Source organism: Carassius gibelio, chromosome B14 (genome assembly GCF_023724105.1).
Source record: "Carassius gibelio isolate Cgi1373 ecotype wild population from Czech Republic chromosome B14, carGib1.2-hapl.c, whole genome shotgun sequence".
Lineage (NCBI taxonomy): Eukaryota > Metazoa > Chordata > Actinopteri > Cypriniformes > Cyprinidae > Carassius > Carassius gibelio.
In genome coordinates this window covers 1,510,340-1,524,374 of record NC_068409.1, presented here as the reverse complement: position 1 = coordinate 1,524,374, position 14,035 = coordinate 1,510,340, and positions in this window count along the sequence as shown.

Below are 14,035 nucleotides of genomic sequence, written 5' to 3'. Positions count from 1 at the left end.
ACTGATCTTTTGTTTTGTGTCTAAAAAGTTCCAAAATAAATGCAGCTTACTGATACTCTTATGATTTTGAGAGAAACAGCTGCTTACCTCAATACAGTGACAGTTCTTCCGGCATTTCTCCACCGATCCATCTGCTGCCTTCTTCTGTACGTTAATTACTAACCTCTTCATTAAAAAGTGCAGGAGGAGCAAAGTCTTGTGCTTTATATTATTCCAGTGCTAAAATGATAAAGAAGTCAGTCCAATCACACATGCAGAACTTTGTATTTTTTATTACAGATAAATGAAGTCCGTAAATAAAAAAAATAAGATGAAGTAAATGTCATTAAATTACTTATCACTAAAATAATTTACACCAGAACTTTTTCTTTTTTTCTTCGTATTATTATTCTAGACTTTTGACCAGTACATTAAATGCATTTTCCCCTGCATTTACCCAACTGTTATAATCATATACAATGAATTATGATGATTTTCGTCCTGCTCTCCACCCTAAAGAGTTAAAGAGTAATTTAGTAAAGTCAAGAGTGTGGGTTTATTAACTGTTACTGAACTTCCAGAAGTCCATCATGAACTCAGTTTTCCTCTATTTTCAATGAACTATGACTCAATGTTTTGCTCTTCTTCTGTGTTGGCTGAATCATCATCGTTGTTAATTAGCCCAACCACTGTGGTATCATCTGTGTACTTGGTAATGGAGTTCAAGCTGTGGGCGGCAAGCAGTCATAGGTGAATGAAGAACACAGGAGGGTCTCAGCATGCAGCTCTTTGTTGCTTCAGTGTTAAGAGTTTTAGAGAGGTGTTGATTGTCTGTTCTGGTATGTGGTTTATTAATTGGTAAATGCAAGATCCTGAGTCAGGACTTAATTAAAGTAATCACATTGGAGTGGAAGATCATGGTGAAGGCGGAGCAGAAATACCTATGAGGTGACTTTGTTGGGAATAATGAATGTAATGCCTTTTTTTGTGTGAAGAAAAGCACTTCACAAAAGTAAGTTTTTAGACATGATTTAATTGAAATGAGAATTTAATTAGACATCAAAATTAAAATGAACTATTTGGGACCTTGGTAAAAAAAAGTTATCAAACATTTGTGGAAAATTGCCATATAAAGTAGGCCACGCATAGGTTCCATTTTGAACATAGCTGAAGAATTTTGAATAAACTGAGTCAGTACACTTTGCTCTGTCCACAGTGTAAATGTTGTGTCTGCACAGATGCGAATGATGGAATACTCAAAATGTCCACTTGTTAGTGCACATGTGGCGAAACATGGTCAGTACAAAGCCTAAGCCTATACTTTGCAAGGCTTTAAAAGGCTTGCACTATTAGGCAAAACACAAGAACACAGTATACTTGTGTGACCAGTTGCATAACTTGCTTAAACTAGATTTACAGGTTCCTCAAGTGTCAGATTCTGGCTTTTTGAAGTCAGTTAGCTAAACAGGTAATTATGTCAAATTTTAATCTGAAAAGTAATAACTAACTGATATGCCCCATTGAGTTACTGCTTGCTGGTCAACCAGTTTTATTCTACCTTGGAGTCCTTAATACAGTGATTATGTATATTCAACCAGAAAAAAATATAGAAAGAAATATGTTTATGTCTTGCATAATTAGGATGTAAATTAATTTCAGTACATTTGTGGTCAGTGTACTTTTCCCCTGTGTGTGTTAAATGGTGCTGGTCAGCTTTTTAATTGTCTTTGTATGTCTTATCAAGTCAGACTCAACGTTAAATGTTACTCAGCAACTGAAGTCTTTGTTACACTCTGCTCTTTCTCATTTTTAAAGAGGCAACAAACTTTTTTTTTTTTATCTCTCTCTTATGCCAGATCCATTAAGATACCTATGTGAATTTAAAGTTACTTCATACAGTGCATCCACTAAAAATCACCCTGGGACCAGTTGGATGGAAGTCATTGCATAAGTTTCAAAGCTAGTTGATAAATGGTCTAGCATCACATGTCCTAGCTGACTTGGTGTGATATTTTATCTAATTTTAAGTGTGGCATACTATTTAAATCTGTTTTAGGTGGACCATTGACACTCTATCTACAATCTCATTTAGGAGTGTCCAGTGTTCCACTTGAGAGATAGATGGTGGTAATGCACTTATAAGGCGATTCACCATAAAGCAAGAAGAAGAAGAAGACACCTCACGCGCCTGCTTGAGAATGTGCACAACAGGACGCGCTCAGGAGAGTTCAAACAGTTTGCACATTGATAAACATCAAATTTTCATTTTTGGGTGAACTATCACCCTAAACTTTTTTTTTTTTTTTTTTTTTTTTTGGTTGGTTGGTTGCCTGATTCTGATATGGTGCATACTGTTCTCTTGTGATTTAATTGCTAATGTCATCAATGAAAATAAACAGACATGGAGGCAAGACCAATGTCAACAACCTTTTGGCAGCAATAGAATATTCTATGTTTGAATGTCTCAGTAATTAGACTAAGAACTGACATCAAACAAAACACATCACGTTGCCTCAGGAGGCACAAACACTCCATCTGTCTATGCCTAACTGGCTGGAAATAAACGGAAAACTAGCAAAGATAAAAAAATAAAAAATAAAAAAAATAGCAGGGTACTGCCATTTTCTTCTTGCCTTTGACCATATGATCTAGCAAAACACATTCTTATTGGAAAAACAATTTTTTTTTGTTTGTGGCAAAATATCACGCTGCCTCTTACACATTTCAAAGTGAAATGTTTAATGGGTGGCGTTAAAAGCGGATTCAGATAAAAAAATAATAATAAAAAAAAATAATATTAAAGGGTTAATTCACCTAAAGATGAAAATTATGTCATTAATGACTCACCCTCATGTCATTCCAAACATCGTAACACCTCCTTTCATCTTTGGAACACAGTTTAAGATATTTTTGATTTAGACCGAGAGCTTTCTGTCCCTCGATTGAAAATGTATGTATGGTATACTGTTCATGTCCAGAGAGGTAAAAAAACATCATCAAAGTAGTCCATGCGACATACAGTAAGAGCGTCAGTTAGAATTTGTTTAAGCTTTGAAAATACATTTTGGTCCAAAAAAAAAAAAAAAAAACTACGACTTTATTAAGCATTGTCTTCTCTTCCAGGTCTGTTGTGAACGCGTTCACAAAACTGCAGTGTAGTGATGTCTGGTCTGGTTCGTCATTCGATTTAACCGGTTCTTCTTGAACCAGTTCACCAAATCAAACTGAATCGTTTGAAACGGTCCGCGTTTCCAATAAGCATTAATCCACAAATGACTTAAGCTGTTAACTTTTTTAATATACACTGACTGAACTGCTTTGAAGAAAGAACTGAAGATGAACATCGAGCAGAGCCAGATTACAAATGAAAGATTGACTACTTCTCGAGTCAAGAACCGGTTGCATCGGTTTTCGGATTACCAGTACACTGAGCCGAGAACCGTTTCTGTCAGACGCGTCCGATTCGAGAAACGAGGAGCTGATGATACTGCACATGCGTGGTTCAGCGTGAAGCAGACCCACACACAGTGCTTCTGAACCCAACTGGTTATTTTGGTGATTGATTCTGAACTTATTCCATTCTAATGTTATGAGCACGGGTAAACTGAAGGCATGAATCAAGGACAATCATTGGCAATGACGTCATTACATCGAGCCCAAAAGAGCCGGTGAACCGTTTTTTTCAGCTGGTTTAATGAATCGAACTGTCCGAAAAAACTGGATCATGGAAAAGAACTGAACTTCCCATCACTAGTGGTGATCCAAAAACCGATGCAACCGGTTGTGAACGCAGTCACAACAGACCCGGAAGAGAAGACAATGCTGAATAAAGTCATAGTTTTGGTTTTGTTTTTTGAACAAAATGTATTTCCAATGCTTAAACAATTTCTAATTGCCACATGGACTACTTTGATTATGTTTTTATTACCTTTCTGGACATAGACAGTATGCCAAACATACATTTTCAATGGAGGGACAGCTTTCATGCATACTGAGTGTTTTACACTGTTAAAGAGTTGGATTCCCATGCTAAACATGGACAAAGTTTCAAAAATTAAGTTGTACGTTTGAAGGAGTATTTCTGTTCCAAAAACATGCGATGTTGTCATCAAACTGCACTTTCCGCATGTACAGCTTAAAAAAATAAAAAAAAAATAAAAAAAAAAACACACTGAATCCTACCCTAAGCCTAACCTAGTTTTAACGAAAGCAAACATGACAAATAAAACACATTTGCTAAAGCAACCATGTCAGTTTATCTTGTTTTAACAACTCGGTGAGCTTTTTTTAATCTTGACTTGTGTTTACTGGAGCACTCCGCATAACAAGAGCAATCCAGTACCAGATGAGCTACCAAAAAAGTTTACTATGTCATAAAAGTCATTCAAATGCAGCTGGTTGTGTAGATTGCAAAATCTGAAATATTTAACCCTATCAAATCAGTGCGATCACCCCAGCACACCCGCATGCTTCCGTTACCCAGTTGTTATGCAGGTGTAGAAAGCCAAACATCCCCATTCGTAGCAATGTGGAGGTGTAATAGTTTTCCCTCCACAGCTTCAACTGCAATTATTTTCATATATATGTTTTACTGCTGAGTAACCTGCTTTTAGACATGTGGTCTGTCAGAAAATATGAATAACTAGAATCTTATGTTTTTTAGGGTTTTTTTTTTTATGCTGCCTGCTTGTGCAGAATGTGCTGCCATAATGCAGGAGTATTGTTAGTGGCAGTATTATTTTGTGGTTGTTAAGGTTTTCTGTGTGGCTATTGTGGCTATGGTGTTGCTAGGTCGCTTTTTTCTCAGATTTCACTAGATGTATCTAAGGGCTCTTTCTTGGATGATTGTCTAGTTGTATGCCTTAGTCTGCTGTTGCTAAGGTGGTCTGAGTCGATAACAGTTAAAGAGTCCAATTTTAAGTCTCTATAAATCCATCAAATACGATTTTTATTTATTTAGCCAATTTTAATCATCTGCCAGGTGGAAATGGTATGACAGTGACGGGACATACAGCCATCCGAATCTGTGCTCTGCATTTAACCCATCCAAAGTGCACACACACAGCAGTGAACACACACCCAGAGCAGTAGGCAACCATTTATGCTGCTGTGCCCGGGGAGCATTTGGGGGTTCAGTGCCTTGCTCAAGGGCACCTAAGTCGTGGTATTGTCGGCCCGAGATTCAAACCCACAAACCTAGGGTTAGGAGTCAAACTATCTACTAACACTAGGCCACTAGGCCTCTACAAACACCAGGCCACGACTTCCCATATTTGATTGCTTAGGAAAGTAATAGCACACTCTTTATTTATAAGCCCCATAATTTGAAATATCATCCATGTTTTTAGCACAGATGATGTGGGACGAGATATGCACAACATTATATTGCTTGGGGTTAGAAGCCTGTTCAAATGCCTGACCCTAAATATGAGGAATCAGCACTAATTACATAATAGCACATGCACAGTGAGAGCTCTCTCAGGAATTAAATGAGCTGCTTCCAGTATTTATTAATGTTTGCCTGCAATGGTGTCATCCAAGTCTGTTTGGTGTCATTTTATGTAATTCCGAATTTGACTTGATATTGACGAATGGATGCAGTCTGCAGTGCAAAACAAAGCCCCCGCAGTCCCATTGTACAGGAAGTAAACAATTTACTGTTCATCTAGGCTTCTTCCCTTCAGCTCTTTCAAAGAGCAATTTTAGGATAACTGTTACTTTTCTTTATTTGAAAGAGTGACAGACGATAGTTCACTGTGATTGCTTGTTTAATAAGACTAAAGTCTAGGTTTGGTCTTTTTTTGGACTATTGGCAAAAGCTTCAGTTAAATGAGCAGACACACATTAAAGAACTGCTGTCCTCTAATAGTCGCTCATTCAGATTGCAGTAAGCCGATAAAACAGATGTTGCTGAGTCTTCAGTGTTTGCAGAAAGAGCTTTTTCAGGCAAATCTTTGAAACTTTATGTTTGTTTAAAGAGCTGGAAGGAAAAGCTTCTTAATTGAGCTTCACTGTTGGCTTCAAATGGTTTTGCAATAAATAAATAAAGGAAAAGGAGAGGTTTACGTTTTAATGATTTCAAAAATGTGTATATTTTCACACCTTAAACATACAGCTTCTGAATGTATAAACCTAAATTAGTTTCTAAATATTACATATAACATTTGTACAAGGTAAAGACACATCTTCCAAGGTAAAATGATCAATTATTAATCCATAACCTTAACAAAACAAAGGTCAATTTACCTGACATTGTTAGACTTTCTATGGGTCAACACGTCACCTAAGAATAGCATGTGTTTCTACATATATTTGCACACCGAGTACCATGTTGATCAAAAATAAATAAACACATTGCATTCATTCAATAATTCATTAATTCATTAATTAAATTTTTTGGTAGGTAGGTAGTAAAGCAGTTATATTATATAATAATTAAAGATTATTCTAAATTTTCAATAATTACATTGCTTATTTTAAAGAGGATAAATAAAGCCAATCTGTATATGATATCAAGGCAGGAGTATATATATAAAAAAAAAAAAAAAAAAATCAAAGAAATTATATGACAGATATTTGCAATGGCATATGTAGTTAAGTCATTGTGTGTAGTGTATATATAGTGTTCCTATGGCTCAAGTGGGAGAGCTTTGCGTTAGCAGTGCAAGGTCAAGGGTTTGATTCCCAGGGAACACATGTTAGGTAAAAACTGTTAGCCTGATTGCACTGTAAGTTGCTTTGGATAAAAGTGTCTGCTAAATGCATATAAATATATATTTACAGGACAGACCAAAAGTTTGGACACACCTTCTCATTCAAAGATTTTTCTTTATTTTCATGACTATGAAAATTGTAGATTCACACTTAAGGCATCAAAACTATGAATTAACACATGTGGAATTATATATGGAATTATGTATGTGACCTTGGACCACAAAACCAGTCTTAAGTGTTGAGAGGTGTATATATAAATATTGAGAAAATCACCTTTAAAATGATCCAGCTGAAGTCCTTAACAATGCATACTACTAATTAAAACTTAGGTTTTGATATATTTATGGTAGGAAATTTACAAAATATCTTCAAGGAACATGATCTTTATTATATATGGTAAATCTTTATTATTGATCTTTATTACACATGATCTAACAATAATCCAGGCATAGAACAAGCATGACAGATCACTCCCATTAAAAGGCCCCTGGGATAATCCACACTTGAGATCTGATGGAAAGCTTCTGAACAGCCCACTAAAGAAATGCATACCCTGGTATCTACTGCACTTTCCCAGCTTACTACCTTTGCCATCTTTCATTTTAACTATAATTTGAATTAAGCAGATGTAGTAGCTTTATGAATATTCTCTGTAGCTAATAGATCACCGAGGGAGATGGAGAGATGGCTGTTCATCAAAGAGGCTAATTAAGCATTAAAGAGGTTCCAATAGTTTGCCAGGCTTTTTATTGATCTTTGCGGCGGCAGATCTTTAATCTACACCGCTCCTGGTGTGTCTGGTGGGAGGAAGTATTTGGTCCCTCTGGTAATTTGTTTTGAGGTGCTGACCTTTGGGTAAATCTTATCTAAGAGTCATTTCTTCCTTGAGATTTCTTTCTTGCACCATCATGCATTGGGCCGACTCCAATTCATCCAATTTGGAATCTGCAGCGTCTGTACAGGAACAGAGTTTTATGAGAAAATGATGAGGATATTTGTCAGTAAACGCATTTATTCCAGTAAACAGGTTTATTCCAGCATCCGACACATTTTCTAAAAGATGATAAAGGATGGTGGGGGAGATTTAGAGTTAATGGGAGAGCACAGATATTTACCATTGGTGCTCCTTGTCTTTTTTATTTAATTATAAAGAGAAACTTTCAAATTATTACCCAGCTTGTTTTCAATAATATATTGTTAATTAGTGATCCAAACGGCATCTTCTCTCAGAAAGTTTCAAAAATGCCCAAATTCTGCCCACAAAGTTGTGTACAGAGTTTAGAGAACGACACCCAAGGATTCTCATCTTCACATCCTAACTTAATCCTCTTTTATTTATGTTTGTTCATTCACTTGAGTTACTATAATTATCTCTCTGCATACCTGCCCAGAACTCACGCTAGTGTAATACACTGGCAGCTACTTTTATAGGTGACATTAAATAGTTAGTGCATGATTATATTTAAGTGAAGTTGCCGCAGAAAAGGCCAAGTGTACTGCGGCTTTGAGGTCAAGTAAATCAAGTTAATGAAATCGCTAACTGTAATGGAACCAAATTACACCCCGCTTCTGTTAATACATCCACTGGCATAGAAGTGCAATTTTAGTCGATTACAAAAGGATAAATTAAGTAAGTGATAATGTACATCCAGCTGATCGTTATCGCGAAATTAACCCCAGGGTATTGTATCACTCTGAAGGATTATATATAAATATATATATATATATATATTATAACAACCATCTGAATGCACATTATCCAGCTTATTACACAGCTACTTGCCACAAAAGTAATTAACTGAACACAGAATATTGATATGAAAACACATTGAATGATGTGATTAAATAAAAGCACAGTTTGTCTGGTGGAATTTGCTAATTTGGGATGTCTTTTTGTGAGAAGATTAATTTTGGGCGCAGATGGGCGTGAGGAAAATGATCTGAAGTTTTCATGAAATAGCATTTCACCCCCCCCTTTAAATAGCTCAGACCTCAGAATGTCACAACCGGCCAATTAGAATTAGGTATTTTGGTACAATTACGTATTATAACTTGGGAAGGATTTGTATTGTAGCTACTGTAAGTAAGCCATTGACTGTACATAATAAAATAAATTAAAATAAAAAATAAAATAAAATGGTAAGATATTGTCTTGACAAGGTATATTTAATATAAGTTAAGTAGTGAATAAGCTTTATTTTATTTTATTTTTTTATAACAGAATTGATTTATTCATTTGCTTTTACATTATCAACCCCCTGCTTCACTTACAAAAAAAAAAAAAAAAAAAAAGTGGAGGAGGACCCTGAAGAGCTCTTACAAAGTTCGAACACTCACCAAATCCAAATAAAGAAGTCACACCTTCAGTCGTGAAACAGATTTGTAACCCTTCTTGAACCTTCTTGAAAGATTTGTTGAGAAATACTGCTGGGAACACAAAACTTCAGATCATCTTCCTGACGCCCATCTGCGCCCAAAATTAATCTTCTCACAAAAAGACATCCCAAATTAGCAAATTCCACCAGACAAACTGTGCTTTTATTTAATCACCTCATTCAATGTGTTTTCAAAATATCTCAGTGCCAACAGTGCCTTAGTGACACACAAATAAATAAATAAGACTTGCATAAAAGCTTCCCACAGGCCGTAATTCCATGTAGAGCCCTTTTATCTAGCTTGTTCCTTTCAAAGAGTCTCCTGGAGCTTTTTGCTTGTGCATTCTCTGTGTGTGGCCTCCTCAAACCCAGAGCAACCCAATTCACCCCAACCACGATGTCTCCTCGCTTTCATCTCAGCGGGCCAGATTTACATAATTCCCCCTCCTGCTCCAGATGGACCTTGTTTCTGTAGGGTTTACTGAGATACTGAGCTCAACCCTACATTTTAGGGGCAAAACCAACATTAATTCCACAGCCTGTCCGGGAGCGATCTTCGCAGAAAGTCGGAAAAGAGCTGATTTGTGTGCTAAAGACTCGCTCCCAGTTATTTAAAACACATTTGGACAGTATTTAACTCTATCCATGACTGCTCAAGTATCCAGTCGCAAATGTGGGCAGACTTGCTGCTGAGGCGTACAGTGTGTACTTTGCTAATAATGTTTGTTTGTAATAGCAGGTGAAGAGACACATTTACTTTGCATGATGGATAATGTGAATAAGCAAAACAGGTGTGTGAAAAAAGAGGGCATAGTCATTAGACTGTAATGTGGGGGCAGAGTGACTGATAAATTATATAATGATGGATTTATATTAGAAGGAAACTCAGTGACCACCTTTTCCCATTAAAGGGATACTTCACCCAAAATGAAAATTTTGCCCTCCACTTGTTCCAAACCTGTATTGGCTACAGTCAAATTTTTGGTTACCAACTTTCTTCAAAGAGAGAGAGAGAGAGAGAGTCGGAATATTATATTATGTAATTTGCATATCATGGTCAACTAAGAAACACATTTAATTTCTGCTATTCTCTAGCAGAAGTACAGAAGACATTTACACGGTCCATTTATTATGCTGCATTTTTGCAATTCTCTACGGTAATTTAACCAATTAGTTAATTCTTATTCAAAATGTAGGTCATGACATTATATAGCATCCACATTACACAATTACTTTAATTGAAATTGTGCATTTATTAATGTGAATAGAGTACTGAAAATAGGCTGTTTAGATTTCAAAAAAATTAAAATTATACATACAGCAGCTGTCTCATTTAAAATCATTTTAAAAAAAGCTGTTTTTTGTTTTTGTTTTTTCTTAATCAGGTTATGGCAATTAGATTCATATCTACAGTATTACCAAACTCTGATTAACATAGGCATTTGACAGATGTTTCTTTAGAGTTAATGTGTATACATATTTATACATACTTAGAGCTATAATTTAATTTTGTGTATCTAAACATGCATGTAAACATGTTCCCAAATAGTCCCATATTCTTACATTTGCCCATGTTTAAAATATAAAAAATAGAGGGTAAAAAAAGACCAAAAGTGATGCAAACATTGCTTGCAAACATTTAAATTGCATATAAATCAATATATCAGTGCAGCAACATTGGAAAATATGCCTGTGCAATTACGCAAAATGATGTTATGTTGTTTCTTCCACAGCTTTGCAATACTTTTAGTGAAATGTGCAAAGAGTGATGCTGAAAGTGGATTCAGTTTTATCAGAAACAGATAACCTCGAATCTGTAAACATTTCATTGGTTGCTGGTATCACAGCAGTTTGTAAATTAGTGCTCTATAGTAATTGAAATTCAAAATAAACATAGCTTTGCCAAATGATTAATCGTGATAAATCAATCAAAAATAAAAGTGTTTTTTTTTTTTTTTTTTTTTTTTTTTACATAATATAACATATGTATGTGTACTGTGTATATATATTTTTGTATACATTATATATATATATATATATATATATATATATATATATATATATATATATATATATATATATATATATATATATATATATTTATATATTTTTTTTTCTTCTTTTGTTATATATATTTTTTTTTTTTTTTTTTTTTTTTTTTTTTATATATTTGCATGCATGTATACGACTGCCGTGCACAAACAAAAACCAGACACAAAATAAAGCCCAGGCTTGGTCCTTTCCCGTCCTTCACTATCGTGCTCCTCTTCTGTATCCTTCCGTTCTCAACCGTGGGACTCGAGACAGGTATCACTCGTTTCCAAATCACTCCACTGGCGTAGCTCTGTTCCCACGGCTCTCGGCCCCACCCCACTCGTCAAAACTATACTTTGCCTCTACAAGTAAAAATATATTGTATTGTGATTTGTGCTTCATGGAACTCACAACTGAGCACTCAGCTTCCAGGTGTGTTGTACCATGTGAGCTTCTGAGCAAATTTACATTGCAAAATTGTACATATATCTAGAGCTGTTATGTCATGCAAAATGCAAATCAAAATTATGTATAATGTTAAAAGTGTTTTGAGGGTAAGTTGTGCAAAGAACTGCACAAAAATATGCATAATAAAACCTGTATCGTAATTTGTACTCGCTTCAGAGTTTTGCAAAAATGTGGGTGGAAGCATGTTTTTCCAATGAGTTGTAATGTACAGATTAGTGAACGCATTGCAATCTCGTGGCCTACATTTCACAGTCCCACATGCTTTTGTGTGCAGATGTTAAGGAAATTGGAATTTATTTGTTCATCATATTATTCTGCAGAATTGCTAAAAATGTAGCATAATGTAAGGCAAAAACAGGCATCTCCAGTTGTTCTAAGAATTCCAGAAAGAGAATAGCTGGAAAAATGTTGCATGTCTTTTATTCAGTGCAAGCTATTTAATATTCAAACGCAATACGAGTATAGAGCATGAAGACTTGTTTTGAATAATAAAAGCAGAATAACATGTAATTGAAGTCATAAGATAGTGTGAAAATAAACATGGTCAGCATTTAACCAAGCATTCTACTTTGGTTTTACACATTTTATCTAACCACGATTTCTACCTACATTCCATAACCACATAGTGTGCAGTATTAACATAACCCAGATTGAACTAATTATGTAAATGAATGCATGAGAGTTACCCGGGATTGGTTTATTTGCAGGTTCATCAAGCAGACGCTCCAAAGACGGAATATTTACACATTAACAATACATTGAAAATCACTTTTTCAGCGTCAAGATTTCAAATCAAGTATCGGGCCAAGGCGATGAATAAATTAAAGATAAGCACATCTGTTTAATTCATAATTGATTGTGTTTGCACTGTAAGACTCTAGCTCCAAGGACTTCTCACATCAAAACTGACAAGACAAGAGAAGAAAGAAACACACAACTCTTTGTGTTAGATGTTGATTTGTATTACTCTCCTTTACCACACTGAAACTTTACAACTGTCAGCACATACTTCCACAAGATGCTTTCATATAATGGATGAGCTACGATCTTCTTTTCCTTTCTGTTTCTCTTCTTATCAGTGTGTACTGCTTTGTATGCATTAGCCATCACCTCCACAACCGTTTGGTTAGAAATATATGCATTACCCTTTAAAACATGGAGCCTTCTGGTGGGTTTTTGTTGTATAATGACTCATTCGACATCCGACTGCAGTGACATCAAACAGTCCCAAACGTAATCCAGGGCCACAAATGACATCAATCTGATCCTAATTCATTTGATCTTGGGCAAATCAGTGCAGTGTGAACAATCTATCTTGAGGTCTTCTGTCCAAGAATGCCATACCTCTCATAAGAGATGATACTCGGTACCTGCTCTATATTCTGAAAGTCGAGTGATGCCATTTCCTCCCGAGTTCGTTCTTTATTATCGCTGCCATGGCAACCCAATGCATGGATTACAAGGGCACAATGAGTTGTCTCCTAATGCCCCATTCTATAATTATCTCTCTGACAAATGCTAGTTTACATTTCAGCTTAAACCAAGCATGTAATCAGAGAGCAAAGTACTCACCCTTGTTCAAGGCTGTGCTAGGCAAGCCTTCTTTCAAAAGCCACTGCTGTTATGGCCTTCGGTTATCTGTTCAACAGTTAGCGCTGTCACCAGATAATTAATACAGTGACAACTTAATCATTAATTATGCTGGGACCCCATTAGGAGAAGAAAATGACATCCACATTTAGACATGCCACGTTTTCACTGCGGTTATCCAGCCACTTTCAAATCCACAATGAATTGTGAAATTGACATTTCAATAATTTCCATTGAATTAATGGAAGCTAATTTAGTAAACGAATTGGATGGTTGCTCTATTTTTCCTTTCTTAAAGATCTTACCAATAATGACCCAGTCATCATTTATTCGTTAAGGTTCCAAGCCTGCATGACTTTCTTTCTTCAGTGGAACACAAAAGGGAACTTTTTGGAGAATATTCATGCTGCTCTTTTCTATATGTGACCCGGGAGCATAAAATCAGTCTTGAGTCGCTGGGGTATATTTCTAGCAATAGCTAAAAATACATTTTATAGGTCAAAATTATAAATTTCTCTTTTATGCCAAAAATCATAAGGATTTTAAGTAAAGATCATTAAGCTATTTGGAAATTTCTTACCGCAAATGTATAAAAAACTTATTTTTTTTAAATTAGAAATATGCATTGCTAAGAATTCATTTGGACAACTTCAAAGGCGATTTTCTCAATATTTAGATTTTTTCACCCTCAGATTCCAGATTTTCAAATAGTTCTATCTCGATCATAATAATGAAAAAATTGAAATGCAAAGCTTATTTATTCAGCTTTCAGATGAAAAAAAGAAAAAAAAAGAAAATACATTACACTGAAGATTGGCTTCGTGGTCCAGGGTCACATTAATTTAAAGCATGCCAACAAATGGTTCCTAAAAGTA